This window comes from Eriocheir sinensis, chromosome 41, assembly GCF_024679095.1.
Source record: "Eriocheir sinensis breed Jianghai 21 chromosome 41, ASM2467909v1, whole genome shotgun sequence".
Taxonomy (NCBI): Eukaryota; Metazoa; Arthropoda; class Malacostraca; order Decapoda; family Varunidae; genus Eriocheir; species Eriocheir sinensis.
Window position 1 is genome coordinate 10,611,154 of NC_066549.1, and position 20,568 is coordinate 10,631,721.

General features: G+C 45.5%; 1 long non-coding RNA gene across 1 annotated transcript in view; it reads left to right on the forward strand.

Annotated features, from left to right (window-relative positions):
* Positions 1–11,504, forward strand: part of LOC127009637 (uncharacterized) — a 75,976-nt gene extending 64,472 nt beyond the window's left edge. The window contains exon 3 of the long non-coding RNA XR_007762116.1: positions 11,470–11,504. This is a non-coding gene — a long non-coding RNA (uncharacterized LOC127009637). The remainder of the gene's footprint in view (positions 1–11,469) is intronic.
* The last annotated feature ends 9,064 nt before the right edge of the window (positions 11,505–20,568 follow it).

A 20,568-nucleotide genomic window follows, 5' to 3' on the forward strand; every position in this document is an offset into this window, starting at 1 on the left:
TTCCTTTATCCCTTCTCTCTTCTTCTCCTCTTTCTTATCTTTACATTTCGTTCCCTTCCTTTTCCTTCCTTTGTCCTCTCCTCCCTTCGTTTCCTCTTTCTTATCTTTCCTTTTCCGTGTCCTTCCTTTCCCCCCTTTCTTTGTCCCCTTCTCCCTTCGTTTCCTTTTCCTTATCTTTCCTATTCCGTGTCGTTCCTTTCCTTCCTTTCTTCGTCACCTTAACACGCAGAGACCGCAAAAAAGAAAAAATGGCCTCGATCTTTCATAGGCGTGTCCTTCGGCGTAGTATTTTTGCTGCCTCCTTACGCGTGAGTGAAGGAGAGGGGCGTGCCTAACATGGAGGCGCCGAAGGGAAGGGAGACGAAAGGGACAGGTGAACGAGGGTGAAGAGGGTGAGGTAATGGTTAGGAGAATGAGTTTGGCGAGGATTAAGAGCAGGGAGAGAGAGAGAGGCATAAGTGCGGAAGGGGATTGGCTCGTGACCATGGGAGGGGCGGAGGCAGGGGTCGAGGCCTTGATGAAATGGAGCGTATATATATGGTGGAGTGTGATGATTTGGAAGGGAGGAAGAGGTGAGGGGAGCATGAAGGGAGTCATAATGGAGAGTGAAGGGAGGGAAGGGGACAGTGCAGGGAAAGGGGTCTAGAATTCTGTACTGTATGTGTGTTACTCCGCATTGATCAATATGTGTCCGCGTGTCCGTGTGTGTGTGTGTGTGTGTGTGTGTGTGTGTGTGTGTGTGTGTGTGTGTGTGTGTGTGTGTGTGTGTTTGTCTTTCTTCCTGCCTGTCGGTTCGTGTGTAAGACTAACATGCACAGGTGGGTGAGTGTGCGTGTGAATTATTAAAAGCATTCAGAACATTTTTAACTAACGCAAGATCAGGCATTGAAACGTAATACAACCTCCACTTTGCTTAGCCCGCTCACAGCTCTTCCGACCCTCTGAGCAAAATATATCAATAAGGCGACAAAAAGTGGACATATGCTCAATAATGAAAAAAAAAGGAACTCGGCTGTTAATGAAAAAAAACTAAACTGCCTTAAAAACTCAATGAAAGGTCTCTCAAACGTTGGATCCTCGCACTATACCAAGCAGCGACCCAAATATGCAACCGCCGGATTCACGGACGAGGAGGAGTGGACAGAAGCTTTAGTGTAAACAAGTTAACATCTGAGTTCCGCGAAAAAGTAATTGACGGTACCAAGAAGACCGAATCACCGCCCAAACGTGTACGCAGTGAGCAGCGGACACACACAGCGCTGCACCTTCGCTGAACCCTCCAGCCGCGCGAGTATTTCCTGAACAGCAAGAATCGATGGCGTGTGTGTGTGTACGTGTTTCCAGCTGCAAAATGACCCTCCATCACGGACTATCAGGAACACAACCACGACTCTCACTATCACGACCGACACTACCCTTTTTACTTCCTTAATGACTATCACTCACTATACCGACCACTCCCTACGTGAAACATTACCACGACCACTACCATACGCACTGCCACCATCATCAGCACCACCTCCTTAATCACCATCACTCTCTACCCACCAACACCAATACCACTACCATCGCCATCACCATCACTACTCTTTTCACCCTTTTCATCACCACCACTACCATCACCCATATAATGACTACCACTACTACCACCAACACCATCACTGCAACCACCATCACCACCATCACCCACATAGCGACTATCACAACTACCAACAAAAGCAGTCACCAAAACCTTCACACAGCATAATTATCACTATCACCACCACCATCATCACCACCATCACCAAAACCACCACCCCCGCTAACAACAACACCCACCAAAACCTTCACCACATTATCACCAGACTCACCATCACCAAAACCACCACCCCCACTAACAACAACAGCCGCCAAAACCTTTACCACATTATCACCAGACTCCCCATCACCACCACCGCTGTCTGACAATACACAGCCAGCACCCAGTCCCTTCTAACCAGCACTTGTCCTTGTTCGCCCCACTCTCGGCCCCCACTCAGACACCGGCGGTACTCCAGAGGCTCTCTCCTGCCATTTCCAGTGGGAACGGCCCGAAGGGATTTGTTTAATTTGAAGCTTGAAGTACCCCGCGGAGGACTTCATTGGATTTATACAAGAGGGGAGGACGTGGAGAGGGACGAGGAAGACGAAGGAGGACAAGTGGGAGAAAAACAAAATGATGGAAAGTAAGACGAAGACAAGAGGACGGTTGTGAAGTAAAAGAAAGAGGAAGATGATGACATTGAGGAGGAGGAGAAGGAGGAAAAGGAGGAGGACGAAGAGGAGGAGGAGAAGAAAGACGAACGAGGACAAGTGGGAGGAAAACAAAATGATGGAAAGTAGGGCGAAGACAAGACAATTATGAAGTAGAAGAAAGGAGAAGATGATGACTTTGAGTAGGAGGAGTAGGAGTATGAGGCGGAAGCGGAGGCGGAGGAGAAGGACAAAAGAAAAGGGAACTGGAAAAAGAGATAAAAAAGGTGAAGGTTGTAAAACAGGAGGACGAGGAGGAAAGGAAGGAAGGAGGAAGACACTATAAAAGAGAACCAGGAGGAGGAGCAAGAGGAGGAGGAGGAGGAGGAGGAAAGGAAGGAAGGAGGAAGACACTATAAAAGAGAACCAGGAGGAGGAGCAAGAGGAGGAGGAGGAGGAGGAGGAGGAGGAGGAGGAGGAGGAATTGGAGAAGAGCTGAAAAAAATTGAGTAAAAAGAATGTTAATAAAGAAAGTCAAGACACGTAGACATTTATACCAGGAAACGCGGACACGCTCACCGGGAAAAGGGAAACAGGAAAAAAAAGAAAACAAGAAAAACAAACACACAAAAAAAAAGGATGTGCTCTTGCGGAAACATCTTAATGAAGAAAACCCACGGAAAATAAGACGCCAAGAAAATGATCATTAGAGCAGACAAGAATATGTAAGAGGATGTCAAGGGAAGGTAAAAGCAAGCAGAGAGAAGAGGTGGATGATGATGATGATGGTGATGAGGAGGAGGAGAAGAAGGAGAAGGAGGAGGAAAGTCACTGGAGATTCTGAAAGTGAAGGGGAGGAGAGGGAGGAGGGTAATGGAGGGCGGAAACAAGGTAGTAAAAGAAGAGAGAAACATCGGACACGGAGAAAGGAAGGAAGGAAGGAAGGAAGAAGAGAGGGAAAGAGAAGCAGGAGGGGCCCAAGGGTCTCTCAAAGGCTAAGTGTTTGGTGTAATCTTATCCTCGACTTTAGCAATCAGGAAATTGCTTCTGTGTATGTGACGCCAGATTGCCATGGAAAGGAAGGCGTGGGAAAAAAAATAAGAAAGAGGGAAGAGCAAGAACAGGAAGAAAAAGGGGAAAAACTCAAAACAGTGATTATTTGAGGAAGTTCGGAGTACCTTTTTTCTCCACTGATTCGCATTTTTACCGTCATTTGTTTCCGCGTCTTTTTACCTCCTCCTCTTCCTCCTCTGGGGCCGTATTGCATGTCCTAATTATCTCAGCCCAGGTACAGCAGACATAGAGAGAGAGAGAGAGAGAGAGAGAGAGAGAGAGAGAGAGAGAGAGAGAGAGAGAGAGAGAGAGAGAGAGAGAGAGAGAGAGAGAGAGAGAGAGAGAGAGAGAGAGAGAGAGAGCAGAGTGCAGACAGCCTTCCAGCCAGAATGCCAGACAGACAGACAACCAGAGGGACAGAGATAGAGACAGACAAATATAAACAGACAGGTAATAAAACACAGGCGAATCTATTGGCAGGCAGACAGGTACACATAAATCAACAAATAAATAGATAGACAGACAGACAGAGTAGATGACAAAAAGATGAATAGTGAGATAGATCTGAAAAATAGATGGAAAGGCAGACAGTAGTATAGACAGAACAATAGATAGATAAACAGATAAATGGACAGGTAGGTACACGAAGGATCAAGGTAGGCAGGCGTACACACTGAACAGAAAAAAAGAAAATGACTGACTGACTACCTGACGCACTTTGCCGCCTCCCTCCCTTCCTCTCTCTCCCCCCACACACTAGTATTTCCTCTCCTTGATTGCTTGCTCCGTTCTGCGCTGTTCATCATCCTTTGCTTCTCAGTCTGTGTAGCAATTTTCGCGCCCCTCACCTGCTCTTCCTTCAACTTCCTGCTTTTCATTTATTTTCCTCTCCTTCCTATTCCTTCTTTATCATGTTCCTCTTCCTTGTCCCTCCCTTCCCTCTCTCCTTCAGTTCTCCTCTTCTTTCAGTTTCCTGTCTTCTGTTTTTTACCTTCCCTTCTTATTCCTCTTTCATCATATTCCTCTTCCTTCTCTTTCGCTCCCTCCTTTTTACCTCCTCTTCTTTCAATTTCCTGTCTTCTATTTTTTCCCTTCCCTTCATATTCCTTTTTCATCACACCCGTATTCCTCTTCATTCTCTTTCCCTCCCTCTTCCTTATCATCCTCTAATTCCTCCTTTTCCTCTTTTTCCTTTTTCCTCTCCATTTTTTGTCCCTTCTTTATAACATTCTTCTTTCTCATTCCTAGCGTCCGTTTCCTCGTTTTCCTCTTTCCTCTCCTTTTATATGTTTTTTTTTTCGCATTCTTCCTTCTTCTTCCTACCGTCCATTTTCTCTTTTACCTCCTTCATCTCATTTTTTTATTGTCCTTAACATTCTTCTTTCTCGGTACCACCTTCTTTTTCCTCGCTTTTCTGCTTCCTCTCCTTTTTTTTTTGTATACCTTAATATTCTTCTTTCTCATTCCAACCGTTGCTACCACTGCTGCCGCCACCGTTACCGACACATTCCCTCATTCCTCACTCACCCCTCTTTCTCCTCCTCCTCCTCCACCGCCGCCGCCTCCACCGCCCTATTCATCGCCTCAGCTTGTGTAATTTTCCTTTCACGTCCCCCGGCACGCGTCTCTCCGTTTTCTTGCATCCACATGTAAAATTACCCCGTTCATATTTCTATCTTTTTTTTTTGTCGGGTTTCTCTTTTTTCTCTCTCATTCTCTCTCTCTTTTTTTCTCTCTCGTCAAGGAAACGGCGAAGAAGAAAAGGGAAAGAGGCAGAGAGTGTGGCAGAGAGAGAGAGAGAGAGAGAGAGAGAGAGAGAGAGAGAGAGAGAGAGAGAGAGAGAGAGAGAGAGAGAGAGAGAGAGAGAGAGAGAGAGAGAGAGAGAGAGAGAGAGAGAGAGAGAGAGAGAGAGAGAGAGAGAGAGAGAGAGAGAGAGAGAGAGAGGGTATGACAAAACGCTAAAATTCCTCCATTCATATTTTTATCTTGTTTTGTTGCTCGTTTTTTCATATTCCTCTCTCTCTTTTCTTTTTCTCTTTCTCTCCTTTTGTCTCTCAGTAAGGAAACGGCAAAGAAGAAAAGGGAAAAAGGCAGAGAGAGAGAGAGAGAGAGAGAGAGAGAGAGAGAGAGAGAGAGAGAGAGAGAGAGAGAGGGGGGGGGGGGGGGCTATGACAAAACGCCGCGTCTCTTAAAACTTCGCTGTGTTGGTCCTTCCTTTTGACATTTCCTCCGCCTCCCGCTCCCCTGTTTAACCCGGTGACGTCACGCTTTGTTTACACGGGTGCATTATGGGAGCGCTGCCGCCGCTTTCCTGCGCTTTCTAACGTCGAGTGCGATTCTTGTGCCGCCTTTTGTTGTCTCGTGATTTGGAATTCCGTCAGAGGGCGCCAGGCTCCTCCTTTTCTTCCTCCGGTGCAATGAAAGTAAATCCAGCACGTTTTTTTTTTTGTTCGTTCTCTCTCTCTCTCTCTCTCTCTCTCTCTCTCTCTCTCTCTCTCTCGTTTTCTCTCTTGTCCCGGGCGTTTTTCTCGTGTCGTGGGGCTCTTTCGCCTCCTTTTCTCCAGGCACACATTGAGAAACTATTTGCAAGAGGTTCTGGCACGGCGCGCGGACGGGAAAAAAAGCATGCCCTTGTTGTCGTTTCCATCTGTTTCTTGATGCGTATTGATTCCGAGATGAAGGGGATCGTTGAAGGTATTAGTTCTCCGCGCGCAGGCTCCCACGCACACATACACATACACCAAACACACACTCCTGCACACACACACACGTTCGTCGTCTTTGTCCTTTCTCGCACACCAGCTGATATTTATTTTTCACTCACTCGATTACACTTTTTTTTTCTATTATTATTACTCTCATGTTTCATTCCTTCCTTTCACCAAACAGTCCAGCCACCCAACACAACCAGACGACTTCATACATTCATCTCTTCCCTCCCTTTCTCACTGTCTTACCCACCCTCTCTCTCTCTCTCTCTTTCTCTCTCTCTCTCTCTCTTCCTCTCTCCTAACTCGCCGTCTCGCCCGCCCATTCTCGTGTTCTCTTCTCAGCCAATTAGCCCGCGTCCCACACCCGCCCATCTCCTTCCAACACCAGCTTCCACATTCACCCTTCCCCTCTGCTCCCCCTCTCCTCAGCAACTTCACAACTCCACTTCTCCCTCTCACCACATTTTTTTTCTCTCCCCACCGTCCTTTCTCTTCTCACCCCTCTCTTCCTCCCCGTTATCCTTCCCCTTCTCCTCCTCTTTAGCTTCCCTAGATTACTATCGTTGTCGGACTAACGTGGTTACTATCGATGTCCGGAATTCCGGACAAACTTTGCGGGCTTGTAAACACATATAGGAATGGTACAAAGTTTAATTACAAAATTTTTACTTAAACTAGAATACATTCTTAATTTATAGGCCAACCGGTCTCTTGCTGACTCCTTACGTTCTTATGTTCTTATGTTCTATGACCTATAAACTTAACATATTACCCAAAAATAACATTACGAAAAAAAAGATGTGTGAAACTTTCAAAAAAACGCTACATTTCCCTAATGAAGGTACCACTGCCAGGCAGTGTTGGCTGATTGTGTTGAAATGTGCCACACGTGGAGTTCACACGTCCCCCGAAATGTTCCAGCCTCGGAAGCCCTTATGCCTGCATTATACTTGATATGTCATAATTACTATCGTTGTCCGGAATTCCGGACAATTGGGAATAGTTCAGGAATTAAGCACGGGAAAAACACAAACGTACCTCACGCACCACGGGCAGAATGCTAACAGAGATGTCATGGCCGTACAGCACCGTGCGTCTAACAGATATCCTTCCGCGACGCAAATTAACCCCCCATGCCGGGATTCCGGACGACGATAGTAATCTAGACACTTTCCTCCTTCCATTTCTGTCCTCTGTTCTACTTTTTTTGTCTCTTCTGCGCAATCCTTTTATCCATATTTTTTTATTCTCACGCATTCCACCTTCATTACTCACTTGTCTTTTAACTGTCATTCTCTTTGCATTCCGATGCTTTTTCATATTCTCATCTTTCCCACGTTTTCTTTTCATTCCCTTTAACCACCTCCCCTCACCTCTCTTCCTCCAATGCTTCCCTTCCCTTCATGTGTTTCGTCTTGTTTTGGTGTATATTGATGCGTCTTTTATTTGCTTCACTCCTCTCGACCCTCCTCTCCTCTCCCCTTCGCCCCTTCGCCGCTCCTCTCCCCTTCGCCCCTTCGCCGCTCCTCTCCACTTCGCCCCTTCGCCGCTCCTCTCCCCTTCGCCCCTTCGCCGCTCCTCTCCACTTCGCCCCTTCGCCGCCACTTCCTGCCCACAATGCGCCCTACCAGAGGAGGGAGTCCGTTTCTTTACGTGCGGAAGTTTGAAGCACCGGTGTTGTGACGTCATTAACAGAGTGCAAGGCCGTCATCAGCGCGAGGAGCAACGCTGTAAAGGAAAAACTTTGCGTGTATGAAAGAGCAAAGGAGTCCTGCGTAGTAGACAATTACGCCGCGAATAATTGGTGTAACGAGAGAGAGAGAGAGAGAGAGAGAGAGAGAGAGAGAGAGAGAGAGAGAGAGAGAGAGAGAGAGAGAGAGAGAGAGAGAGAGAGAGAGAGAGAGAGAGAGAGAGAGAGAGAGAGAGAGAGAGAGAGAGAGAGAGAAGTGCATACAAATCTGCAGCCTCTCTGATAAAGAAACGGTGGAAAAGACTTATTCAGGAAATTAATGCAGTGAAGAGCAAAGGGACGGAGAGGAGGGAGAGGGGGCAGAGGGAAATTGTGGGAGATGAGACAAAGTAAGCGGGGGCGGAGGAGGAGGATTAGTGAAGGAGAGGGAGTGGGGCAAGGGAGGCCCAGGGAGGGGTGAAGGGGGGTGTTTGGGGGCAATTATCTCTGCTAATTTAGAATTTATGTCGTCCGGAAGAACAGCGAATGAGGTTATCCACTAAACTGCCGCTAACTGTGCTAAGTTTTAATTAATATAATTTAAGTTCTGAACCTAGAACATGCACATGTATTATGTACGCGCTGACACACACACACACACACACACACACACACACACACACACACACACACACACACACACACACACACACACACACACACACACACACACATGCTGAGATTATACTGCTTGCTAATGTGTTTCAACCGCCAAGAGACTTGTATGAAGTGGCTCAAGTTTCATTGGGTTTCTGCAGGAGGAGAGAGGCGGAGAGGAATAGGAGGAGCGGAACACAATAGGACAATGAGGCGGAGGAAAAATGGTAGGAGTGCATGAAACAACATTAGGAGAAAAGGCTAATGAGAGAGAGAGAGAGAGAGAGAGAGAGAGAGAGAGAGAGAGAGAGAGAGAGAGAGAGAGAGAGAGAGAGAGAGAGAGAGAGAGAGAGAGAGAGAGAGAGAGAGAGAGAGATTTACATAGATTTACATAGAAAATCAGACCACACAGACCCCATGGTCCAGACTTGGTGGTCTGTCCTTAAACCTAAGTGATTTTACATTAATCAGAAGACTCCAAAACGTTGCATTTCTACTCTAGTTGATATTAAGTTGAAGGAAGTGACGGTCGAGCTTATTTTTGAAGGAGTCAATCGTGTTACACTGGACCACTGATGGTGGAAGCTTATTCCATTCTCGCACTACAACGTTGGTGAAGAAAAATTTGGTGCAATCTGAATTTACTTGTCTACATCTGAGTTTTACGCCATTGTTCCTCGTGCGCAGACTGTCATCGATCATAAACAATGTTGATCTGTCTACATTCGTGAAACCATTAAGTATTTTAAAACATTCGATCAATTTTCCTCGGAGGCGACGTTTCTCAAGAGAGAACATGTTAAGGATAGAAAGCCTTTCTTCGTAGGATTTGTTGCGCAAGGAAGGGATCATTTTCGTTGTCCGACGCTGAACACCTTCTAATTTAGCAATATCCTTTGCATGGTGGGGGGACCAAAACTGTACCGCATATTCCAAGTGGGGTCTGACTAAACTGTTGTATAGCGGGAGTATTACATCTTTATTCTTGAATACAAAGTTTCTTTTAATGAAGCCCAACATTCTGTTCGCTTTATTTGCTGCATCGATGCATTGCTGTGAGAATTTGAGGTTTGACGCGATTTTGACCCCCAAGTCTTTGACGCATTGAACGCTTTTGAGTTTAACGCCGCGCATTTCGTAATCGAACTTCTTATTCCTCGTTCCAACTTGAAGGACCTGGCACTTGTCTACGTTAAAGAGAGAGAGAGAGAGAGAGAGAGAGAGAGAGAGAGAGAGAGAGAGAGAGAGACTAGAGCATATGGCAAACAAGACATCGGAAAACAATCATCATAACCATCAGCCTCAACAAGCAACCAACCGTCTCGTCACTTCATTCCCTCCGTCTCCTTCACACACGCCTTCACGGTTATCGCGCACCATCACCGATACCAATCCGAAACTCAACTCTCCTTACCTCCTTCCCTCCCTTCTCACCTTCGCTCTCCCTATTACACCCTCCTCCCCCTCCTCCTCCTCCTCCTCCCCTCCCTCGGTACAGTTTCCTCCAGAAGTGTGTTACCTGGGCATAACAGGTGGGCCATCATCATTAACACCTCCATTAGCGGGCCGGGGCGCCACCTGCCTTAATGAGCACTCCACCACCTGCCCTGAGGAACACCACCCCGCTGCCGCTGCCGCCGCTTCCAGCACAAGACGTCTTGAGACACTGGTGGCGGTGGTGCGGGCTGCTCTCTCTCTCTTTTTCTCTTTCTCTCTCTCATTCTCTCTCGTGCTCTCTCTCTCTCCATCTATATTTGTATCTACCTGTCTATCTATTTGTCCATTTCTCACTGTATCTTTCTCGCCGGTGAAGAAAAAGAAGTGGAGGAGGAAAAAGAGCAAGACGATAACAGTGGATATAAAAAGAATGAGAGGAATAATAAGAGGAGAATGAGGAGGCGGAGGAGGAGGAAGACAGTAACGAGGAGGACAAAGACATGAAGACTGGGAAGGTAGTAGGTAGGTAGATAGGTGGGTAGGTAGGGGATAAGGAGTCAACAGGTGTATATTTCAGGTTTGTTAATTATAGATCTCATTTGCGAGTTTTAATGTGAATCTTCTTTGTGCTCCCTCGATTTGGAAGCTTTAGGAGTTAGAGTTAATATATTCTATGTAGGCGGAAAAGAAATTATGTGGGGTGCTCGATAAATAATGTTAGAACCTAGCTTTACATATCCCACGTCAAAAGAAAGAAATAAAGATGAAGGTAAAAGCTCAGTCTGCAAGGAGTGAGTGGATAGCGGGATGCTGTGAAGAAGGTTATAGGTTGAAGAACAGTCATTAGGATATTAAATAGTGGATAGGTCGGTACGTTCCAGAAGTGTCGATGCAAAAAGACAAAACACATGAAAGCGAAGTTAATCAAGGCATGAAGCAAAAAAGTGAGACAGCCACAGACATAACGACATAGAGCCAGACAGACAGACAGACCGAGACTCACGGATGCCCACTCCCATTAAAATTCTTCCCTTCATTTGCAATCAGATCCATTTATCAGAGGAGGAACACGACACAGCATCCTGCGCCACGCCTCACCCTTCCCTTGCATGCCTCTCCCACATCCGTCACAGCCTTTTTCCCTCTCCCCAACTTCCTCATTTCCCCTCACATTCCCCTTCCTGCCTGAGGTGTGACGGTGGTGGCTCTGGCGGGGTGGCGGTATGTGTATGTGTGCGTGTGAGTGTGTATGTGTGTGTGTGTGTGTGTGTGTGTGTGTGTGTGTATTTTGTGTTCACGGGAAAATAGAAGCGGACTGTCTGCTCACCGGATGAAGAAAATTATACCGCTGGTCAGAGTTTTGCGTTACATTTTTACATCAAGTTTGCATATCGGTTTCAGGGCACCATATTGAAATTGAAATATACGAATGTGTGGAACTGCGCGCTGAATGAATTAATGTATGAAGGAAAGGGAGGTGAGAGAGTGTGTGTGTGTTCTTGCCTGCCTGTTTGCTTGTGTGTGTGTGTGTGTGTGTGTGTGTGTGTGTGTGTGAGAGAGAGAGAGAGAGAGAGAGAGAGAGAGAGAGAGAGAGAGAGAGAGAGAGAGAGAGAGAGAGAGAGAGAGAGAGAGAGAGAGAGAGAGAGAGAGAGAGAGAGAGAGAGAGAGTTGCCAGCCTGCTTCCATGTTTTCGTAAAGTTCTCGTATATTTACTCAGTGTTTATTTTTCAGGTCTCCGCGGGTTCGTTTCTCAGATCACAAGCAAGTGAGTGATGTTTTTAGTTACGCATCTTTTTTCTTCTTTGCCTGAAACTAACGCACGTGCAGCACTGTCAGTTAACGAGAAAAAAAAAATAATAATTTATATATATATATATATATATAATAACATGCTCTGTCTGCTGCAATGGAATAATGAATAAGATATTTTTGTTGCAACTTCTAATATTCTATGCCGTTATATGCATGGTATGAACGACTATTCGAATGCAAGTAAGTAATCATCTTCGACGTAATTACTTATAACGGCACCTTATTTTTGTCATCTTTCAATAACTTATGTGTAGCCCTTGATTACCTGACGGACTAAAGTCACTAGACTGTAAGCCGTCAGGTCAGGAAGTGGTAGTAATACTTAAGCTCCAGGCCCTAGAGCGTAAATACTCCCTCTTCCAGTTAGTTATGTAACAGGAGCGTTGCTAATATTATCAACAAGTAACGTCACCTCCCTCCCAGAGGTGAGGCGTGGCGGCGAGGAGTGAATGGAAGGCTGAAGAATGTGCTGAGGGTCGTGGGGGCATGGACCTCGCTGGCAGGGTTAAGCTGCTTCGTGCCTGCGTGGCCTTGTGTGCTGTGTGTGGTGGTGCGCCTCACTGTGCGTCGATAGGATCGATCTGATAAGGTGACCTGACCAGCTTCATCTGATTATCGGGCCACAGCTAACCCTACATATTACTAGATCACGGTGTTGTGATATGTTTTTTTTTTACACTATGCCAGTTTTAGAAATAATTACTAAAGCCACATGTCTGCTTGTGTTACGTAATGTTGGTTCATATTTATCCTTACGTATTAGATTTTCATGAAGTCACTTCTTGAAGTTTGACGCGATTTTTATCTGATCGTCACTGTAATGTTAATAAAAATCCTTGCCGGTTTATGATGGCGTAACGTAAGGATCTCACTCGTCAGTATGTGGTGTTGAGGAGACGCTCTGTGGCTCTAACAAGATCGAGTGCATCATTTTCCCGCGTCGAGTTCGTTACTAAATCGTTTAAAGCGTTTTCTTCTGAACATCGTAGCTTACTGTGTGTCAAGCCCTCGGTCGTCGGGGACTGACAGGCGCTGCGAGAAAGACTGAAATGTGAGTTCGTCGCACAACACGATACACTTCTGCCTCATATTCCCTCAGTCTTCTCGGGTGAAACTGAAGCTTTCATTTTATATTCTTCGCCATTTATCCTCGCTCACAGATGTTCCGCATTTTGACGGGGGCATGCTACGTTGAAACTAAAGTGTGCCTCCACGACTCTCATGACTGAAGCCGCCTCAGTCCAGGCGGCTGTAGGCTGCCGGTCGTCACTCCCACCAAGGCCTGCAACCTGTATTCACTCATGCATTTCTGAGTTTTGTTTATTTGTTTGTCTTGTTTTATTTCCCCGTGCATCAAAACTTATAACCTTTGATGTATTTTTATATATTTGACATAAAATGAAAGAAGTGACATTCATGCCCTTTCGTTCAAGGTTACGGGCGTTTGGCTAAATATTAGTCGCTGGGACGACCGTTTGATGGAGTGGTGTTTACTGAGCAGATGAGGTGACGTGAGTTGAAATTTGTGTTTGTGATCACAGAACACGCGCTGCTTCGTTAACCAGCGAGCAAACCTGGACTCCAGCAAAGGACAGATCTAGATCAGCTTTTTAAAAAGAATAATTTGTACAGATATGTTTGCAGATATCCACCGACCCGTGTAGCGTTCACTGCAGCAAGTAGGTAACTTTTTGGACTGAAGACCTAAAATATATTGTTAGTATAGATCGGAGAAGCAGCCTGTATGAAAAATCGATGTGTTAAATTTGATACATTGAAACCAGTATGATTGTTTCCCAATAACTCTTAGGAGCTCATCTCCCTAACATAATTTACTCCCACGAGAGGAACAAAGAGAGTCATTAGTCACGTCAACGGACATATTTTAAAGGGGATCTTGCATCACCATCCACTTGTGACACTTTTGTAAGTATATGTGTGTGTGTGTGTGTGTGTGTGTGTGTGTGTGTGTGTGTGTGTGTGTGTGTGTGTGTGTGTGTGTGTGTGTGTGTGTGTGTGTGTGTGTGTGTGTGTGTGTGAGAGAGAGAGAGAGAGAGAGAGAGAGAGAGAGAGAGAGAGAGAGAGAGAGAGAGAGAGAGAGAGAGAGAGAGAGAGAGAGAGAGAGAGAGAGAGAGAGAGAGAGAGAGACAGAGAGAAGGACTCGCTTATTCTGTCTCCCGGCTGCACCTAAGGGAAAAAGAGGAGTTGGAGGAGGAAGCAGCTGGTGGGGCGAGGCGGGCGGTGATGGCGTAAATCCTATTATAAATGGGAGCGGAGGGAAGGAGAGAATGATCATCAGGAAAGCAATTGTCGGGCGGGGATGATTCAAGGACCGGAAGGGGAACTGAACAGGGTCGCGCCTATGATTATCTTTTGTCGTGTTATGTATGTGTGTGTGTGTACGTGTATGTGTTTGTGAGAGACCGAGGGAGAGTGGGGAAGGGGGTGAGGGGAAGAGGTAGGACAGAATTGCAGACATCACAGTCCATTTCGTCTACTGAGGGTGGTGTGGCACTTAGCTCGGCAGCAGTGACGGCGCGGCTAAAAGGATGCTGAATCATACAAGGAGCGCCCCAGACCATCCACTCCCTCCATCCATCACTCTTCTCACTGGATTGCCCAACGTTACCAGCTGCAATCTTATACCGTGTTGTTCTGATATCGTTTTTCCTGACGCTTCTGATGAGGAAATAGTTTTGTGACCCCTTGCTTCCATTTTATTAACTAACGGTGTGGATGCTGTGAGATTAGATCATCCGCAAAGGTATTTAATTTGTACCCTCTTTGTCAGGGCGATATATGCGACGAGGAAGCGGTGATGGTTATGGCTGTACCTTTTTTCCCTTCGTTTATGATGCAAAGGGTCGAAGGTGTCCACTTTGTCCCTTTGTCCCAGGAGTGAGTGTCTCGTTTTGCCGCATCCCCAAACAAAACGAGGGATAAAAACATGTTGTCTTTTTTTTTATTCCAGTGATATAAACAGACTATTGTGTGTATGTACATTAAAGGATGAAGTGATAATAATGTTTCATCGTATCGTGAATAATAGTAGCTAAATCTTTTGTTTTCCGGGTATTATTAGTATTTATCTGGCTCTATGCAGTGCAGTTGCCTAATCTGTGCGATTTAATGACAGCGAGAGAGAGAGAGAGAGAGAGAGAGAGAGAGAGAGAGAGAGAGAGAGAGAGAGAGAGAGAGAGAGAGAGAGAGAGAGAGAGAGATTAACACACACACACACACACACACACACACACACACACACACACACACACACACACACACACACACACCGAAGCTTATGATGGAGGTGGGGGCATCGTCGCGGTGACAACTGGGCGATGAGAGCTGTGATGTGCACCGGGGCGGGGAAGGAGTCGAAATCTAGCGGCGGCGTCGGAGCAAGTCTCGGCGGTGACGGATGGCCTAATGAGACAGGCGAGAAATACGATATGAAGATCTGCGGGAATGAGAGGCAGAGCGATGAGCCTGTCAAAGGAGATGAGGATACGGGTGTTCCGCCTCCTCATTCGTATATTTTATGTTGAAAGAGTTGGATTATATTCTAAAAATGAGGTAAAACTGCCTTTTTTTCTCCTCCTTTCTCTGAAGAGCTGCTGTTTATAACGTTGTTGAAAGATTAATGAATGCGTAACAATTTACGAGGAAAAGTTTAGATGGAGAGAGAAAGATTCAGTATTGTGTCAGAAAATCTACGAGAAAAACAAGTGTGATATCGTGAGTACCTTTAATTTTTTCGAAGTACGTCTTTTTACGATGATGAAAAATGAAACTGAGCTACAGATAATGAAAAAAATTGTTGCTCATAAAAGTAAAAACAAACGTTGAATATGAAATAACCGGAAAAGTCTTACTGTTTTGTGTCAAGAATTGCTCCCTGTGGATGAGAATAAAAACGACTCAGTACCAGCTGTAAATACCTAAATGTCTGGGGAGCTTGAGTATGAAATGAGAATAAAGATGAAGCTGGCTGGCTGTCGACTCGGAGGTACCGCGCCCCCGACAAAAAGAGAGATAGAGATGAGGGAATAAAAGAGTCGTGTGATCGGTCCTGTGGCTCAGCGTTAAGAGATGTTGCAGGGCGCGAGGGTAAGGGGAAGGAAAGTGAGGAAATTACAGAGAGAGAGAGAAAGAGGGAGAGGAAACTACTGGGGGAAGGAAAGCGAGAGAAATAACGAGAGAGAGAGGGAGAGGTAATGGTGGAGGAGTGAAATAGAGGGAGTGAAGGAGGGGAAAAGGAAAGAGCGAGGGAAAAAGATGGTTGGGTGGGGAAGGAAAGTAACGAAAGCAAGGAGAGAGAAGTAAAGTAAATTGGGGAGGAGAGGGGAGAAACTGAGGGAAGGAGAGAGGGTAGGAGAGGAAGAGAAAGTGTGGAATTTAGATAAAGATGGTGATTTGGCAAGACGAAGGACTGGGATGAGAGGCCGCCTTCAGGGAGGGGAGCGACGAGGCTGGAACGAGAAAAGTGGAGGAGATGGATGTTGATCTCAGACACACACACACACACACACACACACAGAGAGAGAGAGAGAGAGAGAGAGAGAGAGAGAGAGAGAGAGAGAGAGAGAGAGAGAGAGAGAGAGAGAGAGAGAGAGAGAGAGAGAGAGAGAGAGAGAGAGAGAGAGAGAGAGAGAGAGAGAGAACAGTCCCCCAAGAAGTATCCCATTCAATACCTTCATGAATTACCAATACTCCGGAGTCTTGTTCCTTGTTCTCATTTAAACTTTGCTCCGTCCGTCTGCCCAGCATGGCAACTCCAGGCGCCGCCGCGGAAGTTGGAAACGACGTGGAGTTGCGTAAATTCGTGTATTAACGTGAGAGATCCGGGAAGTAAGTGTGAGGGGCGGTGACGGTGTGAGAGAGAAAGAGAAAGAGAGAGAGGAAGGGGAAGGGAAGGAAAACGGGAGGGAGAAGTGGAGGGAAAGGGAGGGACGAGGGAGTAAGGACGGTATAAGGGCAAGGTGCTGCGTGTTGGGCCAGTCGAGTCAATGATCAAGTACAGTCGGGAAGGGGAGACTAGACTACACCCTAACCTGTGTACGTGAGTGAGTGAGTGTGTCTGTGTGTGTGTGTGTGTGTGTGTGTGTGTGTGTGGTGACGAACAATCGCTGCGTGACCGCTGAACAAGGGGCTGCAGAAATGGTGAAGGCAGTAAGCGACGTAGGGTTCCAGTAAATCGCAGGAACTTCCCCACACACACGTCCAAAACATGCATGTACCCCACTACCTTCCCCCCCCCTCCTCCACCTTCTCTCCTGCTAGCTCACCATTGCCAGTCGATCCGCCACCGACCTTCTCCTCCTCCCCTCTCCAGGACTTCCCTATCTGCCCGCTCCCCTTCACCCCTCTATCAACCTGCCCCCTCCCATCCTCCCCTATTCACCTGCCCCTGCCTCCGCCCCAAGCATACCCTCACGTCTCCCGGCAGTCCCATGTTTCCCAGCCATTTGGAAGAAATTTATGGCATCACTCAGACGTTATTTTATACGTTTATAACTCCTCCATATTTTTTTTCTATGATTTTCTCACGTATGAATTCAACCATCCTGCGCTGAATACAAACGTTGGTAGATTACACAGTGACTGAAGGGATATATCCTCTGGCTCTTTGATAAAAAATGTTAAATCGTTTAGGTTCAGGGGATGAGAAGCCTCTTTCACCTCCACCTCAGCTGCGGCTAAGAGCTTCGAGCAGACTTTTCCAATATATATGTGAGGAGGAACACACGTCCTCCGTTGGCAGCTCATCCGCGTAACGCCTCGTCGCTTTGCTCCCGCCCACGGTAAGCCGCAAGATGATGGCCGTAACCGGGACACTTACGGATGATTCATGCTGATGTATCTGTTTTTAAGAAGGAAGATCACCTAGAATTTCGGGCAAGGATCAGGGCGGACCGACGGATGGCGGAAGGAGGAAGAAGAGGAGGGGCAGAACGAAACTGGATGTATTCAGAAGGGAAGGCGAGTGTGTACCCTGGAATTAAATTGACGAAGGGTTGGTTTAAGTGAAGAAAAGTGGAACGGAGGATATGCTACCTGTGTGAGGCTTTAGAAGGGAACGAAGAGGCGAGGGGAGGAGGAAGAGGAATGGGAATCGAGGGAGGCGTATGTGGGCTTCTGTGAGCCTCCGCGTCGAGCACAATGGGTAAGGATTGCACATTGACAGCAGAATGGGTTGTGATTTACCTCGGAATATTGAATCGGAAAAATGATGAATGGATTCCGCTCTTTTACTTGCTCTTTATATATATATATATATATATATATATATATATATATATATATATATATATATATATATATATATATATATATATATATATATATATATATATATATATATATATATATATGAGCTCGCTGCTGCCAGGTATTATTGATTTTAGTTTTGGGGTCGAGATTGTGTTCTTGCCTGTCGATTTTTGCCTACTTATTGCTTCTCGTTGTTTTCAGTTCACTTTCCACTTCTCGTTAATTCACTTTTCACTCGCCTGTGCCTCTGCTTTCCAATTGTTGTTGGTTCCTTTCCACGTTTGATCCCCATTCAACTTTGTGATCCGCGGTTGCCTCTGAGAGGTGTTCCCTTTACCTGTGACTCAGCCCCCCTATCACATGACCTTTCACCTCGTTTGCTGCTTACACACACACACACACACACACACACACACACACACACACACACACACACACACCCGTGAAATCATGTTAAAGCAAACTTTTTTTCCTCTTAAATTCATTATGATATTTTTCTGACGGAAGACTGAAATAACTTCACGGGAATACAGCACGAAATAAAGTAACACTGAAAGGTCAACAGAATATGATATTCTTGCACATGTTACGGAGGCAGTGGAAACAAAAAATAATGTAATATACTATAGTTAATGGTAGTCTGTGTTGTGAATTTAAATGGTGAAGATAACCATTCGAAAAGGCAGAAAAACACCCCAGGCATGAAAAATTATCAAAATGGACCAGAGACAAGGTGGAGAAGCGAGATCAGAAAATCCTCAGGAGCGAACCGTTAAATTGATGAACGTTAGATAATGATAAAGAGAAGGAGATACGGTAGTAGTCCTTTGTTCGAGTGTAGAGTAGCGGCGTCTGTATGGTAAGGAAGTATAGCTGCTGCAGTAGCAATAATGGAAGTAGAAGCAGTAGTAGTTGTAGTAGTAGTAGTGGTGATAGGGATAGTAGTGGCAGTAACAGCAGTAGAAACAGTAGAAGTTCCAGTAACAGGATCTGTCCTTCAGTGACATACCTCAGCCTTTGGGCCCAATAAACACGGAGGGCTGGCAAGAGGTGAGCGGCGGGAGGGGCGGCGGGTCGCGGCGGGCACACCTGACACGACCAGCAAGCGTGAACTTCCCCAATAACGTTTCTTCTATCTCTTTTTTTCCTTCTCTATTATTTGGCTCACACAACCGTAGCCGAGTCGAGGGAAGTATAAAAAAAAAAAATCCTTCTTTTTCTTGTGAGAAGAAAATCTAAAGGCATTTCGTGTTCCAGAAAAAAAGTAATTGAAAAACTTTCGTGATCTCGTTTCCATCTGCTCAAGGCATCAGAGGCATTTCGTGCACGACGCTTCCGTCCATCCGAGCAATTAGTGAACAAATGAATGTCGTGAGAATGTTCCTTATTGCCTGAGAGGTAACTTTTTTGGTTATGGCTTTGTTTCGCTGACCTTGTGTGGGTCTCAAGCAGGATATTACGCGCCCCACCGCACGCCAGCGTCGCCTCAAAGAGAACAGGACACCGGCGGGCACGTGCCACCAGGAACAGTTTAGAGAGTAAACTTTTATTGGGAACAGAAAGAAAAATGTATTAGTTTCTGTGTGTGTGTGTGTGTGTGTGTGTGTGTGTGTGTGTGTGTGTGTGTGTGTTATTTTTAACATCGCAGTTGCATTGCAAAATGACAAATTTTACTTTTTCCCATGGTGTTGTCTTAAAATAGATATAAAAAGGGAACTTAAGGCAGCTGTGACCTTAATCCTTCCCTTTTTTGGGTGTCGTCGGTGACGCTTCACCAAATACTTATATATTTCTTTTCTTCATACTGAAACATGATTTCAATATTTTTTTTTCATATACAGAAAATTCTTAAATGTGATGCTATCAAAGAGAACTGGCAACGTCCTTATTTCGAAAGTTTCCTACTTCAAACTGAGACATTTTAACCTCTCTAATATAACGGACGAAATGCTCTTAGATGGGCATCGGTATGAATGCAATGCCTTGTTTAAATTTGGTCCACTATTCTATTGGTGTGGTGAATGGTGTAGTATGTAAAATGAGGTTTTCAAAAAAGTAATAAGATATTTGATTGTTGCGTTCCAGTGCATGTAATGGACTCTGGATACCCGTTGCTGTTAATGTCTGAGGGAGCCTCTGAAGGCGTCACGGAGTAGTCGTTGGTCCTTAGATGGAAAGTTGTCCTTCCATTAGTGATTTAGTCGTCAAAATTACTCACTGGATCGCTTTAGCCACGTCCAGTCAAAGGTCGATCCCTGCCCTCTCATGTGCGTGCCTCGTGCTCTCCCGTTTGTCCAGCACAACACAACTTTATTATTTCCTTGGTCAATTTTTTGTCTTTTGAGAATAGAAAAAATAAACGTAGTGATGGTATATACTTTTGATAAAAAAAAGTGTTTATATGACGCTGACATCCTTTCTCTACTACTGTACTGGAAGTCGGCAATTAGTAAAAGGTGTTCCAGGTATTTCCACTGTTTGTATCCAATTATGATGTCAAGGATCATAGCTTCACACCGAAGTTAAGCCGTTTGGTTTATAATTGGCACACACACACAAAAAATAATAATAATAATAAATAAATAAATAAATAAAAAAAAAGTCATGTTAGAGATACAAAGACTGTGTCTAGATAGATAGATAGATAGATATAAAAATAGACACGCAGGAAGGACTATTCCATAGAGAAATTCAATTTTAAACATGGGAGAAAATCATATTAACCGGATGGTGGATGAGTTGAGCAAC